This window comes from Malus domestica, chromosome 13, assembly GCF_042453785.1.
Source record: "Malus domestica chromosome 13, GDT2T_hap1".
Classification (NCBI taxonomy): domain Eukaryota; kingdom Viridiplantae; phylum Streptophyta; class Magnoliopsida; order Rosales; family Rosaceae; genus Malus; species Malus domestica.
The window spans coordinates 2,154,576-2,171,245 of record NC_091673.1 but is presented as its reverse complement, the minus strand read 5'-3'; positions in this window follow the sequence as shown (position 1 = coordinate 2,171,245).

Sequence of the window (16,670 nt, the reverse complement as noted above, 5' to 3'; positions counted from 1 at the left end):
GACGAACAAAAGAACGTGACTCAATATTAACACAGTTCATTGATGAATTTAGTAGCTACTTGTAAAAACCAAAATTACCATTGGTTATCATCAATCCGTGATCCCATATTCTCATGTGCATGCGCATGCATAAAAGCTTTTCATTTCTTTGGATATCCATTGCCTCTTCAAGGGCATGACGCTATCTCTTCCAGGATAGTCATAATTGAGAGAATGTGAATCATAACCTCCTCTTGAGCGTTATAGAGCTTGGATTTTCTCCACTTCCGGGAGTTGAGTCTTTGGAACCTATACATCTATCATGCTACATGCATGAGACATCAATATTCCCATGTCTGTGGATTGTCCTATCTGGGACGTGTATCCATGCGGCGACTGTCATGCTTCTGGCATGCAACAGTTATGCTTCGGGAATGCAATAGTTCAGTAGTGCCATATTATTCTTCTTTCGAATAACTGAACCTTTTGAGTCTAAAAATCTGCCACGCTTCAGGCGTGCAACAGATAAATCATTTATTGTCTCATTATTTTATCCAACAGAGACATCAATTCTTGTAGGCACATTTGCAGTAAGTATATATGATTTCATCACTTTCGTTGTATCATTCAATTATCCATATTTCATTTTCTCATTGATTGCTTCGTGAATCAAAATAAGACAAATTCTCTTCGTTCTTCTGGAACGGTCTTTTCTCATCATTCTTTTGGAATGATATTTTCTCATCGTTCTTCTGGAACGATATTATTTTCTCCCCCTAATGGCAGGAAAATTGTCTTATCAAAATGACAGTCCGCAAACCATGCGGTAAACATATCCCCAATCAAGAATTCCAAATATTGAATGATAGATGGTGTTCAACATCAATGCCTAATCTGCAATGATGCCTCATTTCAGTACGTTGTGGCAGTCTTACAGGCACATAGACAACACAACCAAAAACTCGTAAATGTATAATGTTTGGTTGGTTCCAAACCCGAGTTGTACTGAGAAGTATTGATGGTCGATAACATGTCTCAACCGAATTAATAATGCATCATGTAAAGTTTACATGTCCCCATGTAGAAAATTGGCAATTTCGTTTTCATGAGCAGAGCGCGGGAAATCAATTTCATTCGATTAATAAAGGCTTCTGCTAAACCATTTTGATTATGGACATAAGGAACTTCTGGTCCTTATTTAATAGTCTGTAAACTGAGACTCTTATGGCTTTTATTACAATTAAGTTAAGGTACTGCGGCACTTCAAACTTACGGTACTCATCTAGGAACTTCATGTCCTGATCTTCAGGATCAAGGGACTTCATGCCAGATCCTTTTGTATGATGGAACTTCGGGTCCAATCATTTTATATGATGAGGATCAAGAAACTGCAGGTTCTGATCTGATCAAGGAACTTCAGGTCCTGTATATACTCATAGTAACAAAAGATAAGTACAATAAATAAATTAAAGCAATAGACGGTAATTCCAGCCATAATGAATAAATTGCATTTAAGTAAATAAAGCTTGTGACAAGGGCTTTAATTCAGCACCATCAAAACTTAAAGCAATAGGCGGTAAAACCGTCCATGGTAAATAAATTGCTTTAAAGTAAATAAAGCATGTGACAAGGGCTTTGATTCAGCACCATTCACATAAATATCAAAGCTTTAAAGCAAAGGGTAATAATTCTACCCACTATAAATAAATTGCTTTAAATAAATAGAACTTGTGACATGGGCTTTAAACCAACACCATGCACATAAATATGCCAAAACAGAAAATGCAATGATTAAGTCCTCATGTTTTGCTTTTTCATTTTCTTGGTCTGCCACTTCTTTTGTTTCATCCCTTTTATTTTTATTATTATTTCACAGTTCGAAGTCATTTTGGTTACTCAGTAAATAATAGTAACAATAAGTTCCAATTGGTGTTCCTCTTCCGGTGAGTTTCGAAAAAGTCGAAACGATTCCCATAAGTTTTGGAGTCAAGAGTGTCTGCAACTTATGAGAAGATCAAACCGTTAGATTTAGTTCAAAATTTAGTATGATATGGATAAGAGGATACCAAACAACTTTCGTGAAGAAACAATTTCGATTTGAACTACCGAAATGGAGTTTTGGTACTCATAAGGTGGCTGCCCAGTTTTCTGCGGAAATTGGAAACGGGTTTGGTATTTCAGACATCTGCGACGATCGCACCGTTAACAGTTTCTGAAATTTTGATATGTTGTAGATACTGAGCAGACGAACAACTTTCAAGAAGAAAGTATTTCAATCCGAGGTCCGCAAGTTGGAGTTCCGAGGCTATTTACATGGCTGTCAAATTCTCTTACAAATTTTGAGTCTTTTACTCTTTTGCTTCTGCAAAGGATGATATACAGTCATATAACAATATATATAGTTGCTTCAAGAAAATCAATTGTACTGAGATTTGAAGATGAAATGAAATTTTTTTCTTATCTATGAGATTCCAGCTGGAGAAGGTGAACAGGATTTGTGGCGTTGTGCTTTCCACTGACATGAGAGCTTCTCGTGCTGATAACGTGTTGTAAAATCGATGGTGGGTGCAGTGGAATAAATGAAACAAGACACAAAATTTACGAGGTTCCTCTACAGTCAGTGTGACTGGAGTACGTCCTCGGGGCAGCAGTGGTGCTTTCATTATAATCTGAAATAATAGGAGTACAAAGATAACTCTCTCTATTATCTCCTCTCATCTTCCTCTATTCTCTCTCTTCCTCTTCCTTCCTTCCTCTCTTTCTTTCCCGTGAACTTCACTCACTTCATTCATCTTCTTCCTTTATATAAACAAAAGAAAGCACTATTCACTTTACAAATTTTCCACAAATGAATAGTGAAAATACTGTGCATAAATAGTAACAAACTATTCATGTGGACCATCCACATAATATTTACAACAGAATATAATCTGTCAAAAATAAAATTTTAAAAAGATTAGGGTTTAGTGGGTAGCAACTAGCAACGTGATAAAGGGTAAAAAAAAAAATATATATTTAAAAGATTAGGGTTTGGTGGGCAGTAGCAACATGATAAAGGGTAAAAAGGGAAGCTTCGCATTTCTTCCTCACAACCATTCCCTGCGTATATAAAGAGGAGGAGGTGAACAAAATCCACATAATTCCAGTTAGAAAAGATGGGTGGGATTGGAAGGTTTTAAGGAAGTTGTTGGAATGGAAGGGTAGGAAAGAAGAAACTTCTCTTGTATGTTCCAAATTCAAGAGATAAAATTTCTTTCCTATCCCTCCCATTCCTTCAATTTTCTAAAGTTTCTCCCTTTCCCTTTCTCCTCTTGCATATTTTCACATACATACTAGCAAATCGTTTGTTTGTTTGTTTTTTTTCAGTTGAGGGAGGAAGCAGGAGCGAAAAGAGAAAATTACCGAGTAACGCGAAAGAGATGAGTTTCAAAAAGTTGTAAGAATGTATGATAATTTTATCATAATTATTTTAATCTGTGTTTTTATTGCAGAATGCTATTTTTGCTTGATCTGTTTTTGGTTAATCGTTACTTTAATTTGCCCATTTTCTGATCTTATGCCTTGTTTACCATTTTCTAATTTATTTATTAATTGTGAGAATTTTATCTCGTTGCAGCTTCTTAATTATATTTCTGTGTTACGTTCTCCAATTATCTTATGCTAAAAAAATTTGTGTTGAATCTCTTTTCAAGAAATCTACAAGACGTTTGCAGCTTCCCGAATCCGATACGATGAATAAAGTTGAGGTTCTATTATAGAATCCGATTGGCAATACGGGGAGTCATTTGAACTCTTTTTAAACACTTGAAAGTTCGCTACGTAAGGATTCATAATCTCAACTCAAACTGTTGTGCGAATGTTTGTTAGTATTAATTAATCTAAGCCCATATTATGCGTCGTTTAAATCCACAAGGACTTAGTTCCGGTTAGAGTAATTAATTAGTAAGTCCGTCTAGTGCAGATAAAGCAAGAAGCAAAGACCATTTTGCTTGAAGGTCAAATAAATTAAGACATTTTCTTCTGGTTGGAACTGGACCAGCCGCCAGATTTTCCTCCCGTAAAGTATCAATTTCTCTTTTGGTTTTTTTATACAAATAATAGGATAATTATATTTATTTGTTTTTAACAAAATGATAATATCTACGTTAATTAAGTAGATAGTAAGTTAAGTCTCATGATTCACATGCAATAATGTACCTTAAAGTAGTTTAAATTTGGTTTTGATGAGTTTCGAGCCTAAATCTCACTTACCATAAATAAAGAAGAATATCACTAGATGATGTGATTAGAATAATATATATTAAACTAAAGAAACTGAAGCACAGGGGATTTGAACAAAACAAATATTAGAGAGGAAAAATAGTTTAAAGATGAACCTGTCCTCGTTAATAGTCAAGAATTTTTGACGATTCAGATGCTGGCGAATACTCTTAGGGCTGGTTTGGTATTGCTGTGCTTTGAAAAAAAACTGCTGTGAGAATAAGCGGCTGTGAAATAAAGCAGCAGAGAGTAAATTTTTTTGTAAAAGTGCTTTTGGAAAAAAAAGCAGTCTGATAGTGGGTCTTTTCATTAAAGGAGCTCTGTAGCTCCATGTGCTTTGAAAAAAAGCCAGTTTTCCAAAGCTGCAAATAGCAGCTTCAGCTTTTTCCTTTGATTTCAGCTTATTCTCACAGCAGCTTCCAAAATAAGCCATTTTTTTTCAGTTTACCAAACACTTAAAACCCTCACAGCTTTTTTTCATAGGTGCTTTTTTTTTTAAGCATCTCACTCCCAAACTAGGTCTTAATATGTATGTAACGGTGGATGCTCTTAGTTAATAAAGGTACGGAATTGGATCCGGCACCGGACTTTAGTGTTCGGAGTCTAGCTATCAATACACCGATTAGCAGTTCAGATTTTTGTGTTGATACCTAAACATAAAAATCAGATGTATTGATACTAGACTCTAATTCCGTACTTTAATGAGAACCGAATACAACTGGATCGCATAAATTTAATCTAACGGTCTTCATTAATTCATTTTCCTGATCAAAATCAACGGTTTTGATTTTTTTACACATCAATCAATAGTTCAGTAGTTAAGATGAATTAAACCTTAGGGTTTGGACACTAAAGTCTTTAGTGGGTCTAAATCCTTAAGGTAGAAGACACTCCGATTTTCTCTATTATACTCGAACTTTTTATGTTTTTTTATAACCGAATATTTCGTATGGACAAGGATCTTCTCCGAATTGTTATTGTGGAGATTCAAGAATTAATCAATTGTGTCTATTTTTCACGCACGTATCGAGATTAATTTTTGTTAAGCATTATTTATATTTAATTTTAAATTAAAAATTTAAAATAATTTTTAATCGGAAAATGTGCAAACACGATTTGATTTTTTTGATCTCTACAAAAAGGATCCTATTCCATTTCGTATTACGTTTTGTTCTGGGAATCAAAAGAATTCAAGAATTCGAATCAAATATCTTGGAAAGGTAAAAATGCAAATGAAATATTAAAAAAAAAGTGTGGTGGCGTACAAAGCACGCCTGTCTGTGGCCATTCCAATGAATTTGTCTGGTACCTTTTGAAATCAGAATGGGCAAGTGAAAGTGAAATACTGATGTGAAAAGTGATTTGATACAGTAATTTAGGTAGTTCAATATTTTCTAAATTTTCAATTAGAAAAAATTAGGTACATATCTTTTTTTTTACTTATTCATTGACAAAAATCCTTTTTTTATTTTTATTTTTGATAAACGTTCTTAGATATTAATAACATCGTTAATTATTTGAATAATAAAATATTTTTATTTTTAAATATATTCCTTTAGTGTTAAAAATGCTACAATTAGTATATTTATATTTATGGCTAAATCTTTTATCATATATTTTTATTTTTAGTTTGTACCCATATATTAGTTTTTTTTGTGCCCATATTTTTTAAAGTTTGATTTGTGTTTGTACCCATATGTATACCGTCACGTGACATTGTATATTTAATCAATGATAGTAAAATTATATATGGTATATTTATGTTTTATGCCTAAACTTTGTATCATATATTTATATTTTTAGTTTGTACCCACTTTTAATTTGCAACATTTTTTTAAATTTGTAGTATTTTCTTTTCAATTTTATTTTGTACCCATTTATTAATTTCTTTTAGTGCCTATATTTTTTAAAAATTCATTTGTACTCATAATTTTTTAATCTTTTATCTGTATCTTAATTTATTTATAATGTACCAATTCTTCTTTATTAATGTACCACTTTGTTATATGTGAAATGTACCAATTTTTTTAACACTATGGATACATTCTTTTGCCATTTATTATTTCTCATTTTTTTCATAGTTTTTGTTTATACCATACTTAGGGTTTCTGTATTTAGACATCGTATAAATATTCAAGGGACTTAAATGTAATTATGTAATAAAAGAAAGGGCAAATATGTAATAAGTGAGGAACCCTTATTCTATAAAAGGACTTCTCACCCTCACAATTAGAGGAGGCCAATTACTAGGCCCTCTCCTCCCTCTCAAAGCTCTCACTCTCAGAGCTCTCTTTCCCTCAGAAATACAATATCAGTGTGGACGTAGCCCAAACCTTGGGGTGAACCACGATACATCTTATGTTATTTACATTTCCTGCAGATTCACGGTCGGATTTACGTTGTTCCAATACCTCCGGTCTTATGTATCAACAGTTTTTATCCATTTATTCAATCAAAATGTTTGAATTTTTTTATTGTAACCGTTTCTAATGGTATTATAATGAGGAATTTTAAATTTATAGGAATATAAATCTCATAAAATATCAAACAATTAATGTCAAAACTATAAAAATATAAGTATTAATTGTAATATAATGAGGTGTACAAAGTCAATAGACTTTGATCAAACTTTGCATAGCATTAAGGTTTTAGTCAAAGAATGTTAAGGATTAAGGACTACATCCAAAATATCCCTTTCAATTACTTATGTTATGACATTTTAATATACTGAACAGTATTTTTGGCGTACCAAAAAAATGAAATGTGCAGTAACATGACAACCTTGCAAGTCAAGTCCCAAATGCATTTTCAGTCAGTTATGATTCCTGTTCTAATATTCTTGTTTGATTGTTGAAAAAAAAAAAAGTCTTATTTGGTGAGATTGTTTTTCTGATTTCATATTGTTTAATATTATCTTGACGATGTAAAGCTTCTACGTTACCATTTTAAATAGAGTAAATTGTAGTAATGATCCTTTAACTTTAATTCATTTAGAGCAATGATCCCTCAACTTTAACTCAATTGTAGCAATGGTCATTCCAACATAACTCATTTTGATAAAATTCTGACTAAGTTGACGAAAATGATCATAGCTACACGTTTTGATGAGTTGAGGGATCCCAATTGTAGCAATAGTCATTCCAAAATAATTTATTCTGACAAAGTTAACGAAAATGACAATAGCTACACATTTTGATGAGTTGAGGGATCAATGGTAATGAATTTTTAGTCGAGAGACTATTGGTCCAATTTGATTAAAATTGAGGAACTATTGCTATAATTTACTCTTTTAAATAAGTTAACTTTTGTAATGGTAAGTGGAGAGTTTGGCTTGTGTCCGCCTTTTTTTTTAATAAATAAAACTACTTATTTGTGAGTGAAATTGACCCAAAAACATCCTCCATCACACCGCAAAACCATTGTCTTTCCTTAGTTATTGTTATTTCGTGAGGTTGCATGGAGTAGTAATACAATTAATTAGAAACTTGAAAGAAAAAATGTTAACCAATTATATTATGATTTTTTACATTTTCGCATCATTTTATAGATACACTAAAAAATATCTTGTTGCATGAGATTATGGGCTTTAGCAGAAGTAGATTTCATAAAATCTTCATAGCTAACAATATCACTAGTCATATTCATGTTAGGTGAGATACGCTTCAAAGTCAAACGAACATGTTAACTTATCGTGCCTAGTTATAAATTTGACAACATGTGGCACCGTATTGTGTTGTGTTTTACCCATTTACTTTTCTAAACGAGAAACATTTTCGAATCATATCAAGTAGAACATAAACAAAACGTCATATAAAACCAAGTCCTAAGGGTGGGAACCAAAAGAAGAAGGGGGATCGATAGCCTTATGTCAAAAGCATTCGATAACAAATGGCCAAAACCATTTGACCATAAAAATCATACCTGGAAAATAAGTTATATAGTACTAAATGATTTTATTTCCATAAAAAATAGAGAAATATAGAGGAAAATTAATGAAAATGATTTGAAAACTTTGAGTTTGAACGATAAGAAAAAAATAAAGGGTAAAATGATTAGTATCATGATTGATTTTTTAATGTAAAAATATGATTTTTTGTTAAAATAAACAGTATCAGTAGTTTTTCGTTAAAGTTTCTGAATCTAGTCTACATCTCCCAAATACCAACAGTATATGGGCCTACGTTTTGTTATTTTTAAAACAGAAAGCCCAAGCTAAGGTAAATTAGTTAAGAGAGAAAAGTCAAGACCCCAATCTTCCCACAATCTTCCCGGGCAGAGGGGCCAGCTGCGGAATTGGATCCTCGCCGGATCTAATTCATGGGGATCCTAGGGATCAATCCATGTGGGCCGTTGATTAAAAATCGTGCGGTCACAATTTTTTTCTTTTTTATATTTTTCACGCAAAACGAAACTGTTTTACTTTTAAAATATTTAATTGTGACGACACGATTTTTTATCAACGGTCCACGTGAATTGATCCCTAGGATCCCCAGCAATTAAATCCGGCGAGGATCCAATTCCGCCAGCTGCATGCAGGTCTGCATGTATTCAAATACAGTAAATGCGACCTTCATTGCTTTTGAATTCAGGGACTAAAAATCTCACCAACCCCTTGTACTCCTATGTCTCTCTCTTCCACCGTATATGCCCCTCTTTCACCGAAAATATAGTCTTTCGGTACTGTTTATTTTAACAAAACATCATAGTTTTACATTAAAAAATCATTAATGGTACCATTTACTTTACCTTTTTTTTATATTCTTATTGTTAAAACTTAAAGTTTTCAAATCATTTTCATTAATTTTCCTTTGTTTTTTCTTCTCAATTCACTAAACCAAATTACTCCATGTCTATCCTCATTTGCTCCTCCTTTCCGTAACCACTGACACTGAGGCCAATGACTTCTTGCGTTTTCGTCTCTTTCACTAACTTTTCATGCTTAGAAAAAAAAAAGTGGGCAGTAAAATAGAGAGAAAGGAGTAAAGGGAAAGACAGAAATGGCTTGTGCGGGTTAAGAAGAAGAGAAAACTTACTATTTACGATATAATGGGTTATTCTTCTCTTCCGAAAACCATCAAAGAACAATGATTTCATGCCCCCCTCGTCACTTTCCTTAACTCTTCCTGCTTAGTTTGTTCTATCAATAATTAGGCCGGTACTGTGAGGGGAAGTAGTATAGAGCAAGCAGTCGTACCCAGTGCACAAGGCTCCCGCTTTACGCAGGGTCTGGGAGAGGTGAATGTCGGCTAGCCTTACCCCCATTTATGGAGAGGCTGCTCCCAAGTCTCGAACCCGAGACCTACCGCTCATGGGCGAAGGCACTTGTCATCGCACCAAGTGCGACCTCTGCTGTATAGAGCAAGCAGTAAGGGGGGAAAAATGAAATGACAGGAAGTTATCGGCTTCGGTGGGTTAGAAAAAAGAGGAATACCTTAATATTTTAGATTTCTGATATAGTAGGGTTTTCTCGTCTCTCTGAAATCACGAAAGCTGGTGATTTCCTGTGTTTTGATATATTTTTGCGGAAATGATCGTTGCTGGATCATTTTCCTGGTGATCCGAGGAATTACGTGATGATAAATGGTACTATCAGTTTTTATTAAATATTATTTATATTTAATTTTAAATTTTAAATTTTGAAATGAATGATCAACATCACATCCTAAAAAAGAACCCGACGACAATCATTTTCCCTCTTTTTGTATCTTTTCCTACTTGTTCCATCAACAACTTGCGTGCTGAAATGCTATAGCCTATAGGTGACTATGAGCTAGTTCTCATATTTAAACGTTCCTCTTGAACTTTTCTAGCTTTACATATATTCTTTTCATAATTACTTGTTTCATATCTTTTTTTTTTAATTTTAACAAAAAGTTCACAGTATTGTTAATTTTAACAGAAAATCATATTTTTAAAATAAAAATTCGATCATTGTACTATTCACTTTACCCTTTATTTTGTCATTTTCGTTAAAACTCAAAGTTTTCAAGCTATTTTCATTAATTCTTTTTTTTTAAGAGCTTTAACGAAAAGCTCTCGGTAGTGTTCACAAAAATCACATTTTTACTCTAAAATGTTCAATTATGGTACTATTCATTTATAACACCTTTATGTTATTTTTGTTAAAACTCAAAGTTTTCAAATCCTTTTTATTAGTTTTTTTTACTCTCTAATTTTATTATTTGTTGTTTTAAGGTTTTCTGAAATCATTTCTTATTTTCCGAAGAAAAACTAATTACTGGTTGCTAGATGAGTTTATACGGATCCAAAGACCAAGGGCTTTGAGCGGTGCCAATTAACCCTGAGTATGACATATAAGAAATGGGGTTTGTGTCACGTCACGTTCAGGATGAAACCACGTGATGGCGGTGAACTAATTCCACACAAATTGCTCCCGTTAGTATCCAATTCTTTTTTTATTTCAAAGTTAAATCACACTAATTATGATACATTAAGTGTTATAATACAATTAAATTAAGATTAAAAATAAAAAGATTTAATCAATTTTATTATTACCCGAATCATGTTGGCATAGTGTACAATGATACATCATATCAAAGGTGACAATGCAATCCAAGACAAGACAAACGAATAAATATAGGGCCCCACAAATGAAAGGGGAAGGCCAAGTAAAGTAAATATATTTTTAAGATGGGATTTATAATCTAGCAAATCATTCTTCAAAGCCTAAGAATCCAAGGATTTTGATCATTTCTGAGGCAACTGATCATGTTTCTTCTGATCAGTGTTCGTGAATTGTTGAATTTTTATCCAGCGGTTATAATTATTATAATTTTTAAAGGACATTTCTGTTTGTATCCTTTGGATAAAAATTCAACGGTCCACAAACACTGGTAAGAAGGATCCCTACTAGTTGCCTCATAGAGGATCCAAATCCAGAATCCAAGATAATAAATTCATAGAAAGTTTGGAGTGCTAATAATAATTCCTTAAATTAAAAGGAAAACTAACAAAACGTTCAAAAAAACTTTAGTTTGAATGAAAAATGACAAATAAATATGTAGTGAATAGTACCAGATAAATGTGAAAATGTGGGATTTCATTAAAAGTGAATAGTATCATGAAGTATTTCGTTAAAACTCTCTGAATTAATATAATAAAAGGGAAGTATTGTTGGCACTATAAAAATCTCATTTTACACTTTTCATAAGTGTATTTTTCTTTCTAAATATATAAAGTTTGAAGTGTAGAATAAGAATTTTGAAGTGTCAATAATAATTCTTTAACAAAAAAATAATTATAAAATGTGTCACAGTATTTAACGCACAAATTAGTACAAAGAGACACATGCATTATCACCGTTGAGTTTTTGGTGGGCAGTGTTACGTGGCCTCCATTAACCACAGTTAAAAAAATAGAAGAAAAGTAACTCTTTTTCTTTGTTTATTTCGGCTTTTACATGCCTATGATCTATATGAGCCTACGAGGGATCCAATGCGGAAGCGTGCGTGTTGGCTCGGTTGGACGCTGCTTTCTGGTCCAATATGGCGCCGTATTTGACCGGAAACGGGTAAATCGGGGGTTGGGGAGTGGAAACCCACGCCGTGCTAGATGAAATGGACTAATCGAGGCCTCACGCGCCGCTTCCTGTCCACCAATCCCTGGACAGTGAAGGGACACATGGCGCTTTATTGGTTTTTCCTCACGAGGACGACGGCAACTAGATATATCTTGAGTATCCAATGATTGTAATTTTATTTTCTTTTTTATTAACTCCTTCTGGATGTTACTTGCTTTCTCTCCTCCCTTTTCTGGTTGGAATGATGTTGAATCCTGAAATTGGGGTTGGGACTCGGGATGTTGATGGATAATCTTAATTTGTTATTTAGTTTTCTGTTAAGAATACTCTCTCAAAATTACGATTTTTCTCTACTCCATATATTTGACACACAATTCACGTGCTAACAATATAAAATATTGTGCCAAAAAGATGAGATGTCAGAGACTCCATGAAGAATCCAGCTTTACTTAAGAGAGTCTTCTTAGCATTTTACTTCCTTGAATATAGATGGAGGAATGCTAAGAGATTCTCTCAAAAAGGTGACTCTTTATGAACTCTTTGTAAAATTTAACTTTAAATCTCGTACCAACATTATAAAACGTTATGTTAGAAATATGACAAAAATTCAATGACAAATCTCACTTTTGAGATAGTACTACTAGCATTTCTCTTATAATCATATTCACATTATTCATTTGCCTTGCAACTTAAATCTGAAATCTTAAACTTGAATTTCATGTAGTGTATTGAATATATGTGCAGTGTTTAGATGCAGAAAATTAACTAAATTCTTGATCACCTCTCTTTTCTCCTAATACAGTTAGGTTCTCCATATTATCTATAAGTTACACTCTTAGAAAATTGATCGGCGTGAGTAAATACCATAATTACATTCACAATAAAAAATTTAAAGAAAAATTAATGAAAATGACTTGAAAACCTTGAGTTTTAACGGTAAGGACAAAATAAAAAGTAAATTGAATAGTACAAAAATATGGTAAAATGTGATTTTTCGTTAAAATGAATAATACTATGAGCTTTTCGTTATAGTTCCCCAAATTTAAAAGTTATCAGTGTTCAATTGATGTAAAAATGACGTAATCAAGACGTAAAAGTTAAAACATGGTGTTGTTTAATAATTTAATTAACGACTATGATCAACTTTTAAATGTATTTTGACGGCCCAGATGTAGTAGGACTGTAGGAGGCCACTCAGTGAGGCACAGCATGAAAAATGCTAGTCCACAAATTCTACGAGTAGAAGCTGGGGCCCCCAAACCTTAATGCGTAATGGGTCCCATCTACTTGCTCCATGATGTATCAAATTGTCAACTTTCACGACAATTACCACACATAATTGTTGTCAAAACACAAGCCGTTTGATCAAGATCACCTTCCACCAACTTATCCATCTGTTCTTTGACAATTCAAAATGCGAAATAATTGTTTTATACAATTAATAGAGGAAATAATAGGCAAAGAGAAATAAATGAGAGACTTTTCAGTGTGATTATCACATGAAGTGGTACATTATATGTCATTTTATAAATAGTGAGATTTATGTGTTAAAAAATTAATAACTTAAAAAATAAAAATTCTAATATAAAAACATGTAATGTACCACACGTGTTTCCGTCATAATTAAAACTTTTTTGGAAGAAAGAGAATCTGAGCGCTGACTAATGCTTCGTCTTTATAGACTTCTGCCTTATCATGTCATATAGATGTATCCATTTTCTTTGTCTGTTGGTTTACTTAACTTAGCCCCATTGTATAAGCCAAACTCAAATGTTTGCTTCCGTCTGCATTAAGGTAATCAACTAATCTAATAATGCAACCATTTGTTCAAACCATTAGGTGGGCAACTCCGCGGATTGGCAGGTTGGATCGATCGTCAACACAATTTTAATCCAATCTTCACAATTCCAATTTGAGTTGAGTTTGGACTTATTTGGGTTAGGTTTGGGTTTGGGTTCGACCAATTTTGTCATGTTCAATCTTATAAGCATGATTTTTCAAATTTCAAACCAAACAACATCAATATTAATCAATTAAAGTTCCATGTACACATCATCATCTACACAAAAGTTAAGCAAACAACTTGGAGACTATATTTCAACTATGCAAAGTTGAAATTAAACTACATGATGTATACAAAGCTTCAACCAAAAGAAAAAAAAAAGTAACACTATAATTCATTATCCATATGAAAACCGACAATAAACTTCAAGTATATAGTCATTCCAGAACTTATACATAATGAAGTGGGATGGGTAATATGTGCATGAGCGAATTGGGGCTAAAATCGGTTTGGGTTGACATGGGCAGACAATGCATCATCCCAACCCAATAATAATTGGGTTTGGGCGAGTTTATTTATTTAATTTATATTTTAACCCTCCAGTCGAATTTGAAATCGAGTTAGGCATGATGGATTCGAGTTGACCCAATCCAAGTTGCACCCCCATAAACCATTGATATTTTTATGGATATTTATTTGCTCACCACCCTTGAGTTTACCATTGTATTTATTAACGTTGGACAAGTTTAATTTTTCAAGATTTGTGAGATATGTGTAGTGAATAAATACAAATCTTAAAATTTAAACTCTCCAATAATAATAAGTAGAATGATGAGTATTACCATTACTTGTGAGGAGTGTGAAAAATGCATAGTGTGAAAAGACATTTATACCTCCTTCCTTGCTAAAACAGTGTGAAAAGAGGAAAACCTAGGACATTTGATTAGAAAAGGTATATATCATTAAACCCACTGAAATTGAAAATATAATGATTTAGCTATAAAGTTTGAAGCATCAAACGTGCATGGGCAAAACGATATATATATATATATATATATATATATATATATATATATATCTTCATGTGATACGGTTTGATGATGGGGGTAGGAATATGCATGCTAACTCTGCAGAAAGGATCATCTTAACGTTGCTTAAGTTGGGAACCCTTTCTTTTCCTTCCCTCCTGTTTATTATTATTTCATTCTTAATTAGCTTCATTAATCTTGATGAATATAATTAGGAAATCTTAATGAAACATTTTCAATATTGTTCACTTTTAACGTTAAGGATATTTTTACCTTGAAAAGTCACTTCTGATACTATTCATCTACACTTTTACTGTATAATTTTGATTAAAAACTAAAATTTTTAAGAACTTTTCGTTAGCTTTCTTATATAATTAACGTTAAATACATGTTTTAAACTAACAGTGTTTTATTGCTCTCAATCATCCAGCCTTTTTTCCATTCGGCTGAAATTTATCCGGCCCATTTGTCTGCTTCGAAGTTCCATGCATGCACAGGGTTCCATGCAAATGACCCACCACGTACTCACCTCATCCTCCCTAAACCCTAACCCTATCTAAACAATAATAAGGTAATAAATCCATAAAGTTGGCCATTATTATTATTATTTGTTTTCTTGTCTTGATCTCTGTGGAAAATTTGCAACTTTTGGGATGAGGATTTTATCTGAATTATGTTTGTGAGGATCTAAAAGATTAATTCATTATGTACGGTTATTATATATCGTGCGATTAGTTTTATTAGTATTGTTTTTATTCAATTTTAAATAAAATTTTTTTACCGCACAATAGATAATGAACAGACATAAATGATTGATCATCTGAATTCTCACAAAAACAATCCGAATAAGATTCTATTTCCAACTTTTGTATGCAGCAAAACAAGCCACGTTTACACACACTGAAAAATCAACCCCATCCATTTCTAATGTTTTTTTTCTTTCGGAAATGTTAAGATGATTCTTTTAAAAGTGAAACTCGACTCTTTGTTACCTCAAATTTTTAATTTAATGATTACAATATTAACAGTATCCAAAAGTCTATACAGAGTTCCCTTACATTTCTCTTTTGTTTTCTCTCCCATGAGAGAATAATATGAAAATTCCAAGAGCCTTGGAAACCGAGTTAGTGGAGTTATTTGTATTCCCCACAAACATGCCTTAACCAGCTTGGACCAAGAGTTTCAACCTCACTTTTCGAAAATTAAATTTTATCAAAAAAAAAAAAAAAAAAACTGTGACACTCATATTTCAACAAAAAGCTTACAGTCTCGTCTTTATATACGACCTATCATGTCCCCTCAGCTCTATACTCATCACCCTCTTTTTCTAGTCCTCCTTTCTTTCTACCCATAAAATTTCGCCTCGTTGGCAATTACGACGCAAAATCCACCATGATGGCCAGCTGCCACCAGTGGGATTTCGTCTACATGGGTGAAGTGCGTGAAGATGGTGCCGGTTGGCAGCGGCAGCAGCGTGGAGGAGAAGGGTTGTGTTGTAAATATAAATAAAAAATGACGAAAGAACAACATACAAAACAGGCTTTGCAATTGCGCGCTGTCCTGAATCTCTAGCCTGCTACCACAAAAGTGTCGGGCAGAGTCGGGAGAGCGTGTATTATTGCATTGCGGGGAATTGAGGGTAGCGGTCCGAGTTTACCTTAACAACTTAGGTCTTTAATTTTTCTTTTATTACTTACTTAACTTTGGCCTGTTTGTGCTTGAATATGTAAGTCTTTGCTCTCGATTAGTTCTCCTTTTATTTTTCTCTTTTTTGCATGCTTAATGTTGTAAAACATGGGATGTAAGAGATGCATACGAGGTAGCCAGTCTGTTTAATTAAGTTGTTCTTGTTTGTTTGTAAAGCTGCTGGGCATGCATCACTTACACCTATCATGTAATTTGGTTTGTTATCAAGAATTAAGAACTTTAATTTTCTTCTCGATCTTTTGTCTCTCTCCCTCTTTAACCTTCTTTTCCTTTTTGTTTCTGGTGTTGTCTCTCTTGTTCTAGCTAGATGCTGATTCAAAGTAGAATCTGATTTCTGTGAAAGCATGACAGCACGGAAATTCCATGCTTTCCT